Source organism: Pinus tabuliformis, chromosome 6 (assembly GCF_031772625.1).
Source record: "Pinus tabuliformis cultivar Carrire ecotype Pingquan chromosome 6, CPIR1, whole genome shotgun sequence".
In the NCBI taxonomy this organism is placed as follows: domain Eukaryota; kingdom Viridiplantae; phylum Streptophyta; class Pinopsida; order Pinales; family Pinaceae; genus Pinus; species Pinus tabuliformis.
In genome coordinates, this window is record NC_142292.1 from 76700917 (window position 1) to 76721969 (window position 21053).

Below are 21053 nucleotides of genomic sequence, written 5' to 3' on the forward strand. Positions count from 1 at the left end.
TTTACCTCACACGAGAGCATTTTAACTATCATATCAAATTACATGATTTATATTTCAGAAATACTTATTGGTTTTACTTTAAGAAAATTTAATTCACATAAAATATTTTTAACTATCATATTAATTTGATTAATTTATATATATAATACTAATTACCTCACACAAACACATTTAACCATGATGTCAATTTACTTAATTTTTGTAGGCAATATTTTAGTTTTGTAACTATTCCAATTTCATGCAACATTTCACACGTAGTAAGAGTTGATTGTGTTTTCACGTTTTGGCAAATAACCTTATATGATTTTTTACATTATAGATAAAATCTAATCTAATATTTTTGAGGAATGAGGTGTTGACAAGTTTTATAGCTAGAATGAGGTGTTGACAAGTTTATTAAATGGTCTATATATATATTTAAATTTGTTTAATGTACCTTACAGGATAACAGGATAACATCTCCTCTGGAGGCAATAAGCTTTTCCAGATTTATCCATCATGCAAGAATAATAAGAAAACAAAACACAATTAAGGCCCCTTCATATTTGTTGAGAGTTGGTTTTGTGTTCAAAGTCCAGTCCATAGGGAAATTATTTGTCATGATAAAAATATGCTTCCATTATGAAGTTAAGCAAAGCACAATAGGAATTTTCTGATTCCTCTCCACAATGCTCGTAGAGACATCTAAACATCATCTTTGCCAAAACTCACCAAGAAAAAACATCATCTTTGCATCATTGCAGCATCGAGTCTGTCATACATCTTTAGGCATCAAAAGGCTTACATCCATTACTACAAAAGTTCTTCAGCACCTGCTACTGCATTAAAACTGGGGTATCCTTTGCATACAAACACCATAGGAAAGGGTGATTTTTCTACGTAAATCATAAAATAAAATCCTGGTCTCATAATCCTCGATGGGCATGCAAGACCAGCGACAGAGTTGATGCTGAATGCTGCGACCTAATTAGAATCTGAATCCACAGAAACTTAAAATCGAGGCCTAATTGATCTGACAAATTGATGACGTAATGGGTTATCAGAACCTTGGTTATACGCTAAAGCTCCATCAGTTCTATTATCACTAACATTCGATGGTATAGATGCTGCACACTGTTAATCAGGAAGTAGTTTTCCAGTCTACTTTGATCGACTCAGGAATAGAAGATACAATGCCTTGACCTTGTATACCTATAGCTAATAAGTGGAGTCCATCTCCCCAAGTGCAGACGATATTGTCTACACTGTGTTCCTGCAGCAGGTTCCTTGAAACCTGGCTTACCCAAGTTGTTACTGCTACATAAACTGAGTGAAATCCAATTAGTCTGTACATCGTCACATGTGATTACAGGTCTCCATAATCAGTTTGAACATATGCTTGTGCAGGCTGTGCTTGAACATGGAAGAAGTGTATAAGGAACACAGGGAAGAATCTAACGAACGGCTGCTGTCAGGGATTGTTGGTCCCACCCTTGTGTTCTCCTACAGCTGTGAAGCCAATAAACCATACATATTGACAAGAGTCAGAAGTACCACATATGCACACTGAGGTACCTGAAACATCTGGATTTGTACCAAAGAAATGAAATGCTACATTCTGAGGGCACGGGGACCAATTTGACAAATTGAACTCACCACTATTAGCACCAATATAACCAAGTGGAGCGTTGATGCTATGCTGGAGCAAAATCACTTCAGAAAAGGATCCAATAAGTGCGGATGAATGAAGGTTTAGGTAATACCAATGCAATCAAACTGTGATTCCTCCTGCAAACCTTCATAGGAATTCAATGGTACTCTACACCTTGACACAAAGTATCCGAAATAGCAAAAACTGAAACAATAGATTAACCAATGTTTACATCATTCGCATTCTCTTCCTCTGAATCACTTAGAACTATTAGTTCAGAGTCCTTTTGGAGTTCAGAACAAACATGCTTGGAAATTCTCTGTAAACTCTGATTACGTCTCAAGAATGAAGAGTCAAAACCTGGCATCATTATTTGTTGAAAAGTCGAGGTTCTCACTTCCACTTTCTTTCTGATTGATACTTGGATCTTCATCATCTCCATTTGTATCATTTGCACTGTAGTTGATGGCTGGCACAGTTTTTATATTCCCTGACAAGGTCCTCACTTCCTTCTTGATTAATACTTGGATCTTCATCGTCTCCATTTGTGTCAGTCGCACTGTAGCTGATGGCTCGCATGATCTTTATATTCCCCTTTTTCCATCCGTGGCATAGTATTTGCTGTAGATGATAAGATAGCACCACCTAATCCCAAATAACTATCTCAATTCCTCTTAATTCCAATTTTTAAAGGCAACTGACTTTCAAATATACCCTCACATTTAACCTGGTTCAAGTTTCCCTGTTGATGTGTAATTTTTCCAATTGAAATAATGATTGATCTATCTGGCCGATGCCAATGCTCATGGAGCCTGGCATAACCTTCGAGGTTTGGATACCATCTCAATTCCTCTTTATTCCAATTTTTAAAGGCAACTCTCACATTTAACTTGGTTCAAGGTTCCCTGCTGATGTGTAATTTTTCCAATTGAGATAGTCATTGATCTATCTGGCTGATGCCAATGCTCACAGAGACTGGCATAACCTTCAACCGTTGGATACCAAGAAGCATCTGGTTTCACCTCAACTTCAGTTACGTCCTTAGAGTAGTTTTTCATCTGCCATATTACATAATGATAAAGTTTTGACATGTTAGGAATTAGCATAAATTTGATGTTCCTTTATCATCCTGTTCCCATCAAAAAATTGCAACAAATTACTTACAAAATTAATGATGCTGTCCATTGAATAATTCTCCTTGCACATAGGACACTGCCACTGCATGCACAAATAAAGAAACTTTCATTTCTTATTTAAAAGCAAATGAAAATTTAAATAGCAAATAGTTGGAGAAATGGTTAAAGAAAGTGTGAATATTTCATGCCAGTGAATTTTCTAGCATGTTGGTCATACAAAAGATTCTAGTTCAAAAAATACAAGGTTTGAATTTACCAGAAGATTTTCTACAGGTTAGACCTGTCTGGAAAAACCCCAATACATCAAAATCATGTTCAGATTCCAGAATACTCGAGAGAATCTTCTATAAATTGCCAAACAGAAGAAAATAATAACACAACAGCAATTTGGTCTATAAATAAATGATTTTGACTAAATCATGATTCACAGACATCAGGAGTGTTTCCTAAAATTTCAGAATTCCACAGAATAAGCTTTTAAGGAAAGTTTAAAATAAGACATACACAACAGTCAAGCAGTCAAAGATATGTCTGAACAAATAACACGAATAAGCTTTAAAGCATCAAAATGTTCAAGAAAATAGAGATCAAAATCATGTTTCGACAAATCACTGAAGTTAGATAAGAAAAGTGCAAATTAGTTTATACTTTAATGATCTTTGAACAGTTTGTTCTATAATATATCAGTGTTAGATAGGGATGCACTTCTCAAAACTTATTTTGACATGCTCTTCAACAGCAATGCCTTTTAATCCTTCAGATAATTCTCAAAAAACTTTGTAATGCTAAATAAAAAAGATAAATTATAAAAGTCAAAAGAGAGGCATAAAAAACACTTGTAATAAGGATAAGAAACACAAGTTTACAAACCCTAATAAGAACAAAAGTGATGGTATATTGCCAAAGGACATATCCAATTGCAAAGTTGTAGGGAGTGATGATCCTGGAGGCAAAGGGATTGGTCAATTCTCCAAAATTTATCAAACGTCATTGGAGGGGAAATAAATGGCCTCAAATATTCACCTTCAATGCCACCTCAGGGGGATAGTGGACACAGCTTACCCTATCCATAAAAGGAATACCAGGAGACTCACCATTTCTTCGATGATAAGTTAAGGGGGTTTAAGTAGCTACTTCCATGGTCAAGTTCTGTTGGGGTCACTAGAAGAGAATCCAGATTTTCATTATGACTTTTTCTCTTCAAAGAAAGGTGAAGTTTAATCTTTAAACCCACCAAGAGGTTGACTAATATACTCCCCGGCAACGACACCAAAGGCGTTGCCTCAAAATCTAGCAGGTCTTGTGAGGGGGGCTCACAAGGCAAAAACTAGACCAAGGGACAACAATGAGGTGTGGCCCACTGTCACCATAGCCACTACCTCATGCTCGTTTATGTACTTTCACCACTAGGGAGGCTTGCCCTTATTAGGTCATCCATGAGAGATGTTAAATCCAAGGGATAAGGTGACAAGATAGGTTTGCAGAGGACAACTCTTCCTAAGAACAAGGCTCATCAAGCATGATGGGGCAATTCGCTTCCTCTAATGAGGCCTATTCAGGGGACGAATGATATAGAGCTTTAGAAATAGCAAGCCAAAAGGATCAACCTAGAGTCACAAGGCCAAGAAAAGGCTTCCAAACAATCAATACCTTCAAATTAAGGAACGAGAAGGGCAAACTAGGGTTTTTCTAGAGCAAGATCTACCTAGGACATAAAGAATTTAGCTTTGAAATGGATAGATTAGCTACTACAAGGGGCTAATATTGATGCAACCAACACTCCTTCCAATGTTGAATCCTTCTACAAGTCAAAGTCTTCAACCCTAGTAAAATTTCATGCCCTAGCGCTAGCTAGCGACTTATCCTCAAGGGGTCAAAAATCAGATTTAGAGAGACATAATGTGATTTAAGTGAAGTTTTGTAGGTGATCAACAAAGTTACCAAGGCTAGGGTCTAGCCCTTGGGATGATGGAGTCTATGGGAGTGTAAAATATGCTAAATTTTGGCAAGGAGTAAGGGAATAATAAAACCCTATGTTTCAAAACCCTAGCTATCACTTTTGTGAGGGAGCAAAGTCAATTGGGAGAGCTAGTTTAAAGATTCACCAATGGGATTGCCATTCACATTCTATGGGTGAGTAATGCATACAATGCTATCATCTAGATTCAGTACAATGATTTTCAACAATAACTAGCAAATTAGAAACCCTAGATAATCAACCATTCCATATATTAAACACACAAAAAAAAATTATCAAATCCAAAGTACACTTACAAGATAGAATGCATGAACAAGCCTTTATTGCTCCAAAATAACATCTTCGAGACCAAAGAAATAGCTCCAAATAGAAAAATACACTATAAAGTCACATCTCCACAAGAAAACAAGAAGATTAAAAATCTCTAAGAGGGCCAAAATAAGTCACAAGTGATGATGATCCAATACAATGAGCCTATCCTCTATTTATATGAGGATTAGGACTAATAATAAGCCTAACAAAGACCCTAAAACAAGTTTGATGCTAAAATGTCCTAGAATTACAAGCCAACCGACTAGCTATATCAAAATGTGCCCTAATTTGTCCACACATGTGAGTTGTAGGCACTCTCATGCTAATGTCATCAATAGTAAATGCTCCAAATGCCATGTCCAAGGGTGATGAGGTGTCCAAGAAGGTGTAGATTCCTGTGAAGTTCATGATTTGAGAGTTGGGGTCCTAAGATCTAATTGGGGTGCCACAAAGTGGTTTCCATGGGTCTCCAACTGTTGGAAGTGGCCTCCTCTAGTGTTAGGGCTTCCTTTGGTGCAACAAACCCTCCCTAGTCTCTTAGTGTGAGATCATCCTCATCTGGGCTCTTAATCAATTGTTTTCCTTCAAGTTGTGTCAAGACCAACCTCGGGGCATGCTAGGTCCAGTTGTGTCAAGACCAACCTAGGGGCATGCTGGGTCCAGTTGTGCCATCCTTAAGAATCCTCAAACCTGGGTCAAATTCAACCAATGTCTTGGGCACTGGGGGTGCTCTGGGACATGTGTCATTGATGATGTTGCTAGGAGGCTCCTTACTCTCAATGGTTCACTTGTTTGTGCCAATGTACTCCTCGAAAGGGTCGGGGTGCATGTGGAGTGGGTGCCCAACACTTGGGCTACAGAACCACCTAACAAGAACAACATGGATTCTAGTGAAAGAAACTAGTCATTAGGGACAAAGATCAATAATGCATCTTAGTGAACCAAACTTGAATGTTAAGGAAAATTTAATACTTCAAACAAGGATCCCTTATTAAAATCAGGGCCCTGAACTTGCAAAGGTGTTTTTCCCTAGGTAGGGGTGGCTAAAGGTCAACCTTATTAGGCGCTTCCAAACACTAAGGGGAAGTAGCATTTCCCTAGTCCACCCCTCAATTATTAGGTGTTAGTAAATAGTAATGTGGCAATAGAGGGGATAAGACTTCATTGCCAAGTGTCATGGTCAAGGGTGCCAGATGATGGGGGTGTCTACATCCTGAGTGTATAGATGTGAGGAGGGAGCATTCGTAAATGCATGAGTTACCATTTCAGCCTTGGTTTTTCCACCCCTCTTGTGCGCCTTTTACTTCTGGATTTTCCCTTGTATTACCACTTATAGCTCAAGGGTTAGAGCTTGCTTTGTATGAAGTAGCAATTTTATTAGCCCTTTAAGATGAGTCAATTTATCGCTCATCAGGGTTGGGACATGCAAGGGCTCCTTTATGATAAAATGGAGCAACATGTGCTCAGGAATTGGGTGATAGACATATTTGGAAGGTAGAGTTCATGCTAGGATTTTTCCCACCTGCTAATTCTTCTATCCCTGGCCATCTTTTGCATTTTAACATTTCTTTTTGTTTCTTTTAGTTGCATCAACCTCCCAGGGAAAAAAAATTGGGCCCTACTCAAGGTATGTGAACATATGAGTGCCAAGTCCCCAAGAACCAATGACAAGTTGTACCCAAAGAATGGAGGCGAGATATGGACTTGTAGTGTAGGATGGAAGGTGTTAAGTGTGACATAGGGAAGATGGAACATGTTATCTCAATCATGGCATTCCAAGTAGTGCCCCTCCTATAACCCAGTGGTCCTTAAGGAAAGTCCCAACAAACTAGGATCAAATATTAACCCCCCAAGTAAGGTGAGAGATCAAGAATGCAGTCAAGGTCTGCTAATCATCCAGATCACCCCATAATCCATACTAAATGCCCAAAGACAAACAAGTAACTCAAATGCAAAATGATAAAATACCTTGTGAGTGGTTGCCCACCTTTGCCCAAATGCTAATCTAGATGGGTAAGAAACACATCACTAATGCAAGTGGGGGAGATATATGGCATATCATCAGTAATGGTGGCTCTCAGGGGTTGTTGGTTGTCTGGCTGACCGGTTGGCTATCAAGTGGAGGGCAAAAGTTTTATCCTATGGGGTTACCCATTTTGTTGGGTCACATGTATTTTTCTTCATAGGGCCATTATCCCAGGAACAAAGCCCTTGTATGCTATAGACTTTAATTAATGAAACAACAAATTTTGAAGGGAAGAAATTATTTGTACATGTGTATGAGATTTGTATAATCATTTCCCTTCAGTTGTTATATTCTATTTAAATGTTAAAATCTTACACATTTTTTTGGGTCAATAGATCTAATCTATTGGGAAGTAATTAACCAAATCATTGGGGTTAGAAATTAGCATGGTATCAAAGCACAACCTCTGAAGACTAATCTATAAGAGTTGCACAAGAAGATTGATCCACAAAGCACAGAAAGAATCAACCAGAAGTTAATGCACAAGAGACATTCGTGCAGGAGTCAGAGATTGTACGAATCAAGCCATAGGCAGACGCAGCCAGGCAAAAAATTGCATTCAAGGTTGGCCATATGTCATACAATGCCTAAGAGAGATATTAAAGTGGTAGTTGTCCAACTTTGTAGTAAAGGCTAACCATATGGTGATTGAGAAAAACAAAAAGGGGGTGGGTGGGTGGTGGGGGCTTCCAGCTTCCACCAAGGTTGTAATGGCGAAAAACAAATGAGTTTGAAACATAAAAAGTGGATTGTAGCCATAGGCATCAAGTGCAACTAACAAAAAAAGGTCGTGATGGGCTAGAGCACGAGCTAAAAGTAAAATAAAGACAACTTCTAGCTGCCAATCCACGTGCAAAAAACAAGAAAGGATTGTCACCAAGTCTGAGACATGTAAAAAGATCCCAACAACAGCCAAGTTAAGGGATGCAAACACTGGAAGCCATTAGATCATGTGCATGAAGTCGTTAGTGTGCAGGGGGAACCATACACTATTATACATAGCCACAGAGTTCCATATAGTAGCCACAAAAGCCGAAGGATGTGTGGAGGTTGATAGAAGAGAAGTTTGGGCTGTAAATTCATACTAGTTTGTACATGTAGTGCAGTAGCATGGTGACAACAACTACAATGTACAACGGGTACATGGGCATGATATCTATAAGTGCCAACAAAGTTATCAATGCAACCAATACTGATTAGTGGAGGTCATCCTTCAGAGGGACAGAGGGAGACCTTACCAATTGAAGGTTTGACATAAAATATTTTTTTGTGGGGGTTTTCAAAGGACCAAAACACATAACCATAAGAAATCTTAGCATATCTATAAACTAGTAGCATTATTTTTTCTTGTGGGTGCTATGACTTAGCACAAGAAAGTTATTGTCGAATCTAGAAATGGAAACATCTAGTCTTAGATTTGAGGATAGGTTGGATGGAGCATCTAACTTCTTGCCTTGGGAGGCAAGGGTTACCTTGCTACTGAAGGAGATGTTGCCTTCCTCACTAAGAGGGAGTGTTGATATGGGGTTTAACGGTAAGTTTCGTTGGGTGAAACCCATGAGATGGAGGTTCAAATCTCATTGAGTATATGGCCTGTTGTGTCTTGGCTAGAAGAGTAGGTGACCCCCAAGCAGACGTCTCGGCTCTTGTTAAGGCATAAGTTAATTGCTATTGTGTGCGGCTTGTAGGTTGTTGCACCTAGCCTAGGTTTATAGTGGCAGCTAGTTGGATTTGATCCTAGGCCTGTTCGGGATAACTCTCACCAGTCATTGATTATCCTAGATTAAAACAAACAAACAAACAAAAAAGAATAGCTTGGGAAGGTACTTCCAAAGAAGCCTATGTGTTTAGGCATGTGAAAGTCACCTAATTGACCCTTAATCTTAGCAGTTAATTAATTAAAGTAATTGACTTTTAAAAGATAAAGTGAGTTAATATAATGAAATACAATGGTTATTTACATTAATGAATTAGATGAATCTCAATCATTGATCTAAAGTGTTCTTGAGATCTAATCTCAACCATCAATCACTTTGGAGATTATGGTTGTGGATTCAATCAATAACTCGAACTTTTAAAAAGAAGGCTAGGCTAAGGGAGAATACACATCTTTGAACACAAGACGGTGAGTGTTAGAACTCAGTGATTGGGTGAAGGATATTCATTCCAGTGTGCAGGGTGTGAGGAAGAGTGCAAGGGGCAGTAAGCGATGGGTTCAAATCAGCTAGCAAATTGAAGTACAAATGGTTTGATCAATTGAATTAATTCCAAGTTCTTGTTGTATTAGTATTTTTCCTCAAATGGCCATTACCCCAAGAAGGGAGCCCTTGTATGTTGTAGAATTAAATTAGAGAAACAACAGATTTTGAAGGGAAAATTTATGTGTGCATGTGTATGAAATTGGTGCGATCATTTTGCTTCCGTCGTTATATTTTATTAAGTGTTAAATTCTCATCCATGTCTTTTATTTAGTAGATTTAATCTTCTAGGAAGTAATTATCAAAGGTTGTTGAGGTTAACGAACCAAAGCTCATACTTGATGAGATGAGCAAGAGAGTTGAAGAGGGAATATGTTATAAGTTTGATGAAGCCTTAAATAGAGATGAAGACAAATAAAAATTAAAAAAGGACATGAAGATGGATAAACAAAGTTGATGGATGGTACAATAATTCAGTTTCAAAAGGGGAAGGAATAGAAGATATAACAAGGTTGCCACAAATTTCTTACACTTGAAGTAGAGATCATGGTTAAAGACAAAATATGATAGTATTATCTCAGAAGTGACCACAATCAAAGATCAAGAACATAAGCTAGGGCACGGTACTATACTAGTAAGGAAGATTAATGATAATGTTGTGAATGATGGAGAAAAACCTTAAAAGGTGAAACAATATTGATATCCTCATTACTAGGAACGCCTATAATGAATACAGGAAAGTGCATATCGGTAACCTCGTTCAAAGAAAATAAATGGAAGAACCAATGGAATTCATGTACTCAAAAGCCAAGGAACAAGTATATGATAAAACTAAAAACTACAACAAATTGGAAAAATGATGATAATACATGGAATAAAAAGAAAACAACCTAGTAGCGTTAGATTATCAAGGATTGGCACCAATAATAGTTACAAATGGATGGATAGATAATTAAGCATGGAAAGCACTAAGAAAAAATAAGAGGAATTCTTACTATTTGAAATCATCTTAATGCTTAAAGGACAAATCTCTTAAGGAGGGAGGGCATGTTGTTCCCTTATCACAACATAATGGGTCCTATGGGTCCATCAAGGCCAGTTGAATCATAAAAGTCGATGTAATGGATCATTGTGGTGTCTTTTATCATGTTAATTGATGCCCCTAATATTATTTTATCATATTTTAATGTACCATCCATGATTTCTAGCTTTATGACTAATGTCTATTGTATATATTTATAGTGCTTTTCCAAGAAATATAACATAATCCCTTCCATTATTTAAAATAATAAGGAATACAAATGATTTTTTGACAAAACATTAAGGTGCATAAGCTCAGTTATAGAGTTCACAAACAAAGCCTCCATAAAACTCCAAAATAGATCATCGAAAATGAAAACTACCCATTACATAGATTTTTCAAATCTCTCAGAAATCAATCCCCATCTTAAAAAGTCTTACAAGGAGAGAGCTTGGATCTTGCGACAAGCTTGTTTGGATCATGGTTGTGCTCTCAATAGATGTGACAAATGTGGATTTTAGTGAAGCTTAATTTGATTTCTTTCACGTGTTGAAAACTATCAAATACATCTATATTTCTTTGCATTCTAATTCCCCTTAGCCATTCCACCACCAGTAAATAGTATCCATAAATATTGATGACCCCGAGTCCTCCTTCCAAGGATAATTTCATCAAAATAGATAAGACCTTGATTTATTCATAGGTGATTGTGCGCCACTGCACAAAACACATTCAAATCTGATTTTGTGGAAGTCAGAAAGGTGAACCTCGATATTTTGAGGTACCTTCAAATACACATGAATACTTGATGTCTCTATTCTTGGATCTACAACAAATCAATACTTTTTCACCTTTTTTGGTTTCTCAAACAGTAGATAGGCTCGTTTAAGTTTGCAAAAGATTTTGTATGGTTATTTACAAGCTCCTTGGAATAGGAATTCATTCCTAGTTAGCCATACCACCCATAAAATAAAACATGGAAGAGGTCGATGTGCTTCAGATCTTACCTCTTGATATTCCAACCAAATTTCTGATGTTTCTTCTGTGTCTTCATACCATACCCCTTTGCCACTAGTGATAGATTTTGTAGCACTACATACCACTTCAGTAAAATAACATTGAACAGAAATCTGATTGATGCTTGCATAATTTTCCATAGATAATGGGCAACTCCCAGGACTCTGCCATCTTTTTTTGTAGTATATCCCAGATCAAAGATTTTATTGTTTTCTTCGAGGAAAAGTCGTAAGAAATCATGATATTTTAAGGGCGGCTAAAGCTTTCAAATATGCTGCCAGTTTGAAATATCCTTTTCCTCCTTTTTTTAAGAGCTGCAAGGTATCTTAGATTAACCTTGTAGTCATTTCCTATTTCATTTTCAACCCATACAAGACTGTTTGGTTAATCTCTTAATCTTATATAATCCAACTAGGGGGCAGAGACATATCGGTTCCACTCTAGTGCCAAATCCTTGTTGAGTCCTACCTGGCTTGCATCCTCATTGTTCCTGTCATAAAATGCTTCCAAATAAAACCAATTTTAAGAAATGTAAGAGGGCAATCAAACGTTGTGAGATGCTTGACATATGGAGGCCTCCTATCCATGAATCAGTTCGTTCCAATATGGACCTTCTGTCCGTTTCCAATTAGCTAGGAAAGACGATCACCAATGATTGAGAAATCTTTAGTACCTCTTTCCATACTATAGATCATCCAGAAATCGATTTTCTAGGGTATCTTATCCAGTCCTCCAGGATTGATGGTTCAATATATTTCCACTTCATCACACTCTGCCACAAAACTTCAATAAAGAGGACTCTCCGCATTACCTTTGTAGCCAACGATTCTAAAAATGGAGAGAAAACTTTGAACCCCCAGCTTCACTACTTCTTAGGCCTTAATGGTGTTTTCCATTTAACTAAAAGTATGCCACCATATTCTCTCATTCCTGCCCAAACATACCTGGAGCACATTTTCATTATCTTGTTTAGTATGTCTGTGGGTATTGAAGGAAAAGACGTCTGATAAATAGGTGTGACCTCAAACATGCTTTTAACAAGGGTCAGGCTCCCTCTTATGAATATCCACCTGTTATATAAAAAAATGACCCTTTTTCAGTCTTTAAAAATAGCCATAGCCAGTCTTTGTAGTAGTTATTTTCCTTCAAGTGAAAACCCAAATACTTTGTAGTCTCTTCAAATTCTGTAACTTTAAATAGAAACAAAATCTTAATTCTAATAGAAGTTGGACCATCAATCTGGTGCAAGGTTATGGTTGAATTTTAAAGGTAGGTCTTTATTCATGTAGCTATACAGCATTGAAGAAGAACATTTCCTATCATTTTTGCCTCCCGGGAAGAACCATAATATCCTATACAAAGAGTATATGGGTGATAGTGAGTTCTTTGGTCACTTGAATTACTTTTATTTGTCATCCTTCGTTTAGACTCTTCAAAATTCTACTGAGAACCTTTGGCACTAATAAGAAGAGTAAAAGTGACAGGGCGCGTCTTGACTAAATCCTCTCTGTGGCTGGAAAAAATAAGGTGACCCATTTATAAGGCAACGTATGATATTGTAGATATGCACTTACCTATCCAATTGACAAAGTGGATACCAAACCCTATGTGAAGCATCAATTACAATCTTAAGAAAATTGAATCCACTCTATCATATGTATTTGAGAGATTCAACTTGATGACGGAGGAGGTAGTATTCCTTGATTTAATAGTGTGGAGCACCTTGGGAAATTCCCATCATATCAAAAATCTGCCTTCCTGGAAGAAAACCAAACTGCTCATCAGAGATGATAGCCTTCATTACTTTGGCACAATTTTGTAAACACATCTGCATAATCGTTAATGAGATGGGCCAATTTGCGTGAAAGAGAAGGGGCTTATTCATATTGAGGTTGTTCGCAATGAAGGTGGAGTTGAAAGAACGAAAGTCATTCCCCATGGATCTTGGTTCTTCAACAACTAGTGACAAGTATTCCCTTATCTCTTTAAAGAAACCTTCCAAAAGCTCAATGGTCCAGCCATCTATGACTAAAGATTTATCACCTTGAAAAGAGTTTTTATACCTTTTAAGGATACTCTTCACTGACGTGGGCATTGAGTGAATCATTTTGCTCATCTAAGAGCAATCTGTTCAAAAGAGAGATGTATAGGAAAATTTCAGAAATATTCAACTTATCTGGCTTCATGTAGTGATCCACACGCACTTTAACAACATCTTTAAAGAAAGACAGAATCAACAAGGCCATTGATGTCATACATGTGAAAAAAGGTAAGAGTTTTATTCTCCTCCTTTCAACCACTCTGCCTTAGCTTTTTATCTCCATAATGCCTCTTCCCAAGCTAGAAATTTGCTTCTATCTTCTTCTAGACTCGCATCAGAACATAACATTTGTTAGGTCTCATGTATGACCTCTAGTTTATCTTCCGCTTCTGTAAGGGCCTGCTGGTTCTGAGAGTTTTGTCCTTTAAAATTTAATCCACTGCAATGGCTTTAATCCTCAACACTTTTATAGGAAGGGCCTCGATGGCTTACTCTCTAGAACCTATATCATAGGGGATCCATTCAGCTTTAAAGAAGATGATTCAGGTGCCCAGAATGGTGAGGAAGATCAATCATGCACACATGGTTCTCCAGTTGTGGTTCTATGTAATAATCCAGACTCATGCAATGAAAGTATTTTGAACCACTTTTCATCAAGCTTACATGGATACAAGAAGACAAGATACACACAAATTTAGCATTGTCCAGTATGATGTAATATCTCCTCAAGCGAATGAGATCCTAGTTTTCAAATCCATTCATTGCATATCCTAAGATCATTGCATTCATGACAACCCAACTCATCTAGGCCTTCTATTATAGACCTGGTGTGCATCATTTATGGTCTTGCGTTTCAGACACGTTATAAGGAAAGCAATCACAAAATCATCAGATTGAAATCCATATCTAATTATACATTTGTGGCAAGCTTTTCATGTCTCGAAGCTACCAAATTGACACATGCAAGCACACATCAAAATCTGTCCACATATGGCTCCATGTCAGTCAATTACATTTCTGAGAAAGTGCCAGAGCTTCCAACTCTACACATATCCCACAATCATTGCATTCCATGAGACAACATCCTGTTCTGCCCTTTCTTGAAAGACCTTTACAAATATCTGGGATACCCATTCAGCAAATATCTAACAACCAATGCATTCTAGGAAACAGCATTATATTCAGGCAAATTTCCAAACACTGTCCAAGCTTCATGTCTAGTTACATTTGACATAGATGTCTAAAAGGCATCTCCAGCTACAACATCAGAAAGTAACCAACATTTCCATGACATCGACAAGAATTTCCAAATTTGCACACAACAACGAACCGAGTCTTTCCTGAGAGAAAAAGAAGGCTGAATTGGTTGAGCGGCAGGTTGTCTTGTCTAGTAGGCAGTTTGACCAGGTGACCAGGGCTACCAGTTTGACTTTTGTTTAGATGTATCTCGGTTGACTTGAACAATTTCTCTAAGGAAAAAGGTTGTTGGGTTTTTCCCCAAGTGAGTGTGAGTTTTCTTAGGGTAAAGATCTTGTGTTTTTGTTCGGCTGGAGTGTGAGTTTTCCTGGGGTAAAAATCTTTTGTTCTGGTTGGGCTGTCTCTCTATGATTCTACTATTCTACTGACCTTCTGTGTAATTGTGTAAAACAAGAAGTCAAATCTGAGGCAAAGAAGAAGTCGCAGCTGAGGCTGAGAAGAAGTCAAATATGAGGCAAGAAAAGAAGATAAATCTGAGGCAAATAAAAGAACGAATTTGTGGCAGAGTTTATGAGCTTCCCTGGGCAACAAAACCGAATCTTTCCTGAGAGAAGAAGAAGGTCGAATTTGTTGAGCAGCAGATCATCTTGTCTGGTAGGCAATTTGGCTGTGTGACAAGGGTTGTAAGTTTGACTTTTGTTTCACTTAGATGTATCTGTGTTGAGTGAACAATTTCTCCACAGAAAAAAATTATTGGGTTTTCCCCATGGCTTTTCTCAGGGTAAAAATCTTATGTTCTTGTTTCACTATCTCTTTATGATTCTACTGTTTTACTATTGAAAATCTTTTATGTAATTGTTTAATGATAAATGTAAATACAACTGAATGAATATCATTAAAAGTAATTATCGGTTAAGAAAACTATAAAAAATCAACAAATTCTACCTCCTCGGACTTTGTGGCCTCACCAACAGTTGTACAGCTCGTTATTAATTGTCCCCGGGTCTTCAAAAGCTGAGGCTGTGCATAATCAAAAGAAAGCCATCGGAACACAAACAAAAGTGTCGCTATCATCTAATCCGTTTCAGGTCCTTGTGCTTCAGTCAATTCTCGACGACTCCTCATCGTGAATTGGAGATTATTGATCCCTGCCACGTGAGAGCTTTCTGCGCCTAAATTAAGAGTTGCCCGAGTGCATTATTATTTTGAAAGTCTCTTTACAAGTATTAGGCAATTCCTTGTTATAGGCGATTCCTTGCTGAAGTCAAGAAGGATTAATTGCTCAAACCGAAATGTGAAGAGTCGTCCTAGAAACCTAATTCACCCAAAAGCTCGTATACTTCATATTTCTCAATCTCGAATTGAATTGCACTGCTTTTATTAATAACCAAAATCCAGTCGGTCGACTAAATTCAAAATCTCTCCATGCAAAGTGCTCAATTTTCAGCCTAGTTTCAGATCTTTTAAACAAGCATCTTTTTAAACATGAACATCTTTTCAAAATAATCCTAAATACTAATATATATTGATACGCAGCATCTACACATGTAAGAAGTAGCAAGTAGCAAGCCAAAAAAAAGTTTTTTGAGAATGCAGACAACAGAAGAATATATCACATTGATAAGAACAGATCCAACGTTCGCTAGATTTGAGACAATACCTGAAGCAGGACGTTGTTGTTTTGATTTGGAAAGAGAATTCACATATTCCAATCCCGGCACTCTTTGAGGACTCGAATTTAAATCGGGAGTCTTAAAAATCAATGAATTTGTTGATGGTGGAGCCGCAAATGCTTCATATTTTTGGCTTTCCAGTGACCTATACTTCGGCTTCGGTTTCTCACCAGAATATAGGTACAATGTAACTTCCCGCAGAGACCGGAATCGAAAGCCGGTAGATTTTTGGACATAATACTACAGTAAACAACCATTTTATTGGTGTAAATAAAAATGAGACATATTTTATTTATTATGACCTAAGTTTCTTTACGAAGCACCACAAGCGTTCGTCTATTGAACGCTAAAAATATACCTTATCCTTTGACCCTGCTGTCGCGCCAGATTCTCGGTATCTTATCTCCCTTATCCATCTTTTACGAAGCCACTGGGGAAGCTTTTGAACAGTTTTCTTTTTATTTTTCCGGTGCTTTCTGACTCTTCGTTCTTTTGCGCTGGAATCGCAGTACTGGGCTGTATGGGAATGACTCTGCTCAAGCTTTGTAACGGCTCTGTCTTCCAGCTGAAACCCCTGAAACGGAGAACAAGAAAATATGTACACAAAATTAATTAAATGACTTAAACGGTGATAACAGTAAAGAAATGTCTGATCTAAAAGCTTACAAGCAGGTTTTAAGAAGAAAAGTGTTGATTTCATGCTTTGAATAAGGAAGAACTGTTTTTTGGGAAAAAAATAATTCTAATTTATTTTGGAAAGAGTTCCAATCTAGATATAAACATTTTTAAAAATAGTTCTAATTTATTTTGGGAAGAGTTCACTAATATTTTTAAATGTTTTTTTATTGATGAACATTGCAGTGTATCATAATAAGCTTATACGTATATATTTGATTTTGATGAAACGAGGCATCATGCCATGAACATAATGCGTTAGTGAATGAGTAATTGACTATTTTTATATCAGTTAGAGAGGGGATTACGAACAAACTGTAAATGGCACTCTCATTTTCAAAGGACAAGCGTAGTCATTCCACTAGCCTAGCCATTGACTAATTTAAATATTAAAAAAACAAAAAAGTAAATTTCAGAAAAACAAAAACACTGCAAAACGAGTATGGTCATCCATATACTCATGATTCAACACCGGGAGGGATCGTCGTGTTTGAAATCCTTTTTTACTTTGAAACCCTTTTTCTTTCTCATCAATGATATTTTTTGCTTTTACAATGAAGAATATCTATGTGTGGGGTTTAATCAAGTTTTATCAGGTTAGATCTAATAACTTATAGACTTAATAGAGTAGATAAGAGCCGTTCAAATTTATGAGGTGTAATTCAGTAGATTTATATATTGTTTGGTTTTTAGTGGGTTTTAGGCCTAAATTTATGGGGAGGAGTTGATGGTTTTGGTTTTTAGTGGGTTTTAGGCCTAAATTTATGGGGATGAGTTGATGGTAGGTGTGTCCAGAATCCATTAATACATATGTTGACCTAATGAATTTCTATATGTGATATACATATAGATTTAAAAGCAGATCTTAGAGTTTATCTAATAATGCATAGATCTGAGCTAAGAATGTGTAGATCTAAAGTTCAATACAATGTTTTTTATTTAGATTTTTATTTTTTCAATCGTCAAGATAAAATATAAATCCAAATCACAATCACAATCTACATATGTTACTCTACAGATCAATTTCTTCATAGTAACTTACCTTCAACTTGCAGAGGAGGAGTTGTTGTCGCATTCCCTCATATATTCTTTGCATTCATTCTTTTCTCAGCCTTGAATGTTAGGAGAAATAATGCATCTCGCTTTACACAACTACTCTTTTTCCGAGTTGGGCATTGTTCTAAGAACATCATCAAGCTTTGCATCTTTCTCCTGATAATCAAAAAGAGGTACCTCAAGCTCTGCATCTTTCTCCTGATAATCAAAAAGAGGTACCTCAAGCTCTGCATCTTTCTCCTAATAAACAAAAAGAGGTACATCTTCCTCTTCCCCTATTATTTCTATTTATATCATTAGGGTTTTCTTCTTATACTTCAATATCTTTACTCTTCTTATTCTCGATTAGGGTTTTCTTCTTATACTTAATTATCTTTTTTTTTTATTCTCGATTAGGGTTTTCTTCTTATACTTAATTATCTTTTTTTTTTAATTCTCGATTAGGGTTTTCTTCTTATACTTAATTATCTTTTTTTTTATTCTCGATTAGGGTTTTCGTCATATACTTAATTATCTTTATTATTTTTATTCTTTATAAATATGTGATTAGGGTTTTCTTCATATACTTAATTATCTTTATTATTTTTATTCTTTATAAATATGATTGTCCACGAAACCCTATACTAGCCTATTCTAAAACATCATGTTATTCTTATACCAGAGTGTTCTAAAAACATCATGTTAAATTTTAATTGGTGTAATTGTAAAATGCTAAATTTACAAATTTTAAATCTATGTTACTTAAAATATTTCTAACTAGTTTTGCACCTTTTATTTCTAATTTGTAATGGGACTTAGACTTATTGGCATCATGCTCACTTCCATGTACCTTTTGGCTATGCATTTACTCCCACTTTAGTTGTTGACATCAAAGTTTTTATTAGAATGTTTGAGTTTTTGTCACCATGTCCTTCACCCTAGTATTAAAGAAATTAAATTTGTCTATTAACATGTTCTTTTTCTTATAATTGTTAGTTTATGCCTCTAATTAGTTCAAGGCCTATCATTTCCATCAACAAGGTTTTATCATCATGCCACCGCACTTTTAGAGTCCAATGGTTGGCCCTTCCACTGCTACTACCTACATGATTAATATTTGAATATTATTATGCACAATTAACTAAGTGGTTTTCCACCTACTTTGTCAAAAATAAATTTTGAATAATTTCATATCCAATTATTGATATTTAAATATTATTGTGCATTGCCAATAATAGATTTTGAATCAATTATATATCCAATGAGACTTTGTTTTTCATTATTTTGTTTTGTTTATTATGCGTTAGGTAAGAATCAAGGTTGTTAAACCTAGTCATGGAGCAATCTATTGAATTCTTGATTGTCACTTGTCTAATTTAGCCCACTCTTTCTGAAGAAGACATACTAGTTTTTCACAGGGTTGTTAAACTTAGTCATGGAGCAAGCAATTAAACTCTTGATTATGACTTGTCTAGGTTAGCTTATTCTTTCTTTTACTAAAGAATAAGAAGACATATTGGTTTTTCATATATCTTAATCTTTAAATTTGACGCTCTTGATTATGACTTGTTTGGGTTAGCCCATTCCTTCTGTCACCGAGGAATAAGAAGACACACTAGTTTTTCACATATCGTAATCTTTAAATTTAGTGTTTGCTTAGTCATTCCAATATTTCATAAAGACTTGCCTTAAATTTATTCATAGAAAACAAACAAAAATAATGGTATATTTACACTCCCTAGCTTATGGGAATGTAATTATGAGCATACAAAAATGGTTGCAATATATTTATCTTATTAAAGACTACATTTCCTCTCTTTTTTTACCTTAGTATATGGCCATTTAAAAATGGCAACTTAATAGTGAATATTTTCTTGTCCCTCCGTCTCCTTTTCTACATAGTGGGATTAAGATTAATAAATAGCTTTATAAAGTCCCGAGATGGAGTGGTAGGATGCAAAAAGGTGGGGAGGTGTGTTTTCTTCTTCCTGCTAGCTTACACACCTAAGGGAGGTACCAACACACCCCATCATCATTCCTATCAAGCCAAAGCATAGGAAGCCACACTCAGTTTCTATACTTTGCGTGATCGACAATTAATTTGTGTGAGCAAGGGATGTTGGTGAATGTGGTAGAGGATACGAATGGACCAAAGAAATTGAATGGGAGGTGTAACAGGCTGCAAGGTAAGCATGTCACCTCGAGATTTCACACCAGGGAAAATCATAATTGGTGGCAAGGGACAGGCATTCAAGTTAATACTACAGTCATGAAGTTGGAAATTAACTCTTTTGTTTGGCATTCAGATCAATTATGGGACACCTCCTTGGGGACGAACACATTGTGTTATCTAGGCGCATGGAATCTCCTCTTCCTAGGCTACCAAAGGAAGAGAGTCGTTGACATCCTCTCCTCAACATGTATTCTGTGAAGGTGCTTGGGAATTTTGGAGTCCACTTCTGGGGGATTCTAGGGCACATTAGTTTCATTCCAACTTTTCTCCTCAACCACTCCAGTCATTTTTCAAAGTTAGATCTATTTGGATGGAAATCTCTATAATGGTTTCATGAGAATGGGGTCATGTTGAAGCAAAAATTTTCCTACATGATATCTTCCCTCCTTGTCAAGCCACCTCCAAAATAAAGCAACTCTAAGAGGCATTGACATGTAATTGTGTTTGGTTTGTTCGTTAGCAACTCTAAGAGATTATTAGTGGGGAACTTTATCTAGAAGAATGGTCTTGGAGCACTATTGATCAAGTGTACTAGTTTAGGGTGGCATGAGTAGAATTTCATCTACTTTGTATATAGCATTATCACCTCGAAGTTTGTACGAACCTCAGGTTGATAATAGAGTTGAGAAGCCCTTGGGAGTTGCAGCAATCTTAGTGCAATACCAAGGCTCACCAATATGTTTATGCCAAATGATCTAGGAGTGTTGTGAACAGGAAGAACACACTAAAGTGTTACTTCAATAAGGGTCTTTCTTTGATTTCCTGGAAGAGCAGGTAGAAAACTTCCATTGCACTCAATCCTGTAGTGGTCAATCATATTACAAGTAGTGTGACTTCAAAAGCTATTCATAGGATTATCAAAATTGGTGCCACTGATGGAG

The 21053-nt window shown here is 36.6% G+C and overlaps 1 long non-coding RNA gene across 1 annotated transcript; it reads right to left on the reverse strand.

The window, feature by feature from the left end:
• Positions 1-1011: 1011 nt before the first annotated feature.
• On the reverse strand, positions 1012-16855 carry LOC149257333 (uncharacterized). Its single transcript, XR_016256704.1, has 4 exons — positions 16588-16855; positions 16217-16469; positions 2795-2848; positions 1012-2688 (listed from the first exon to the last, which is right to left on the reverse strand). It is a non-coding gene; the product is annotated as an uncharacterized LOC149257333 (long non-coding RNA).
• Positions 16856-21053: the final 4198 nt, after the last annotated feature.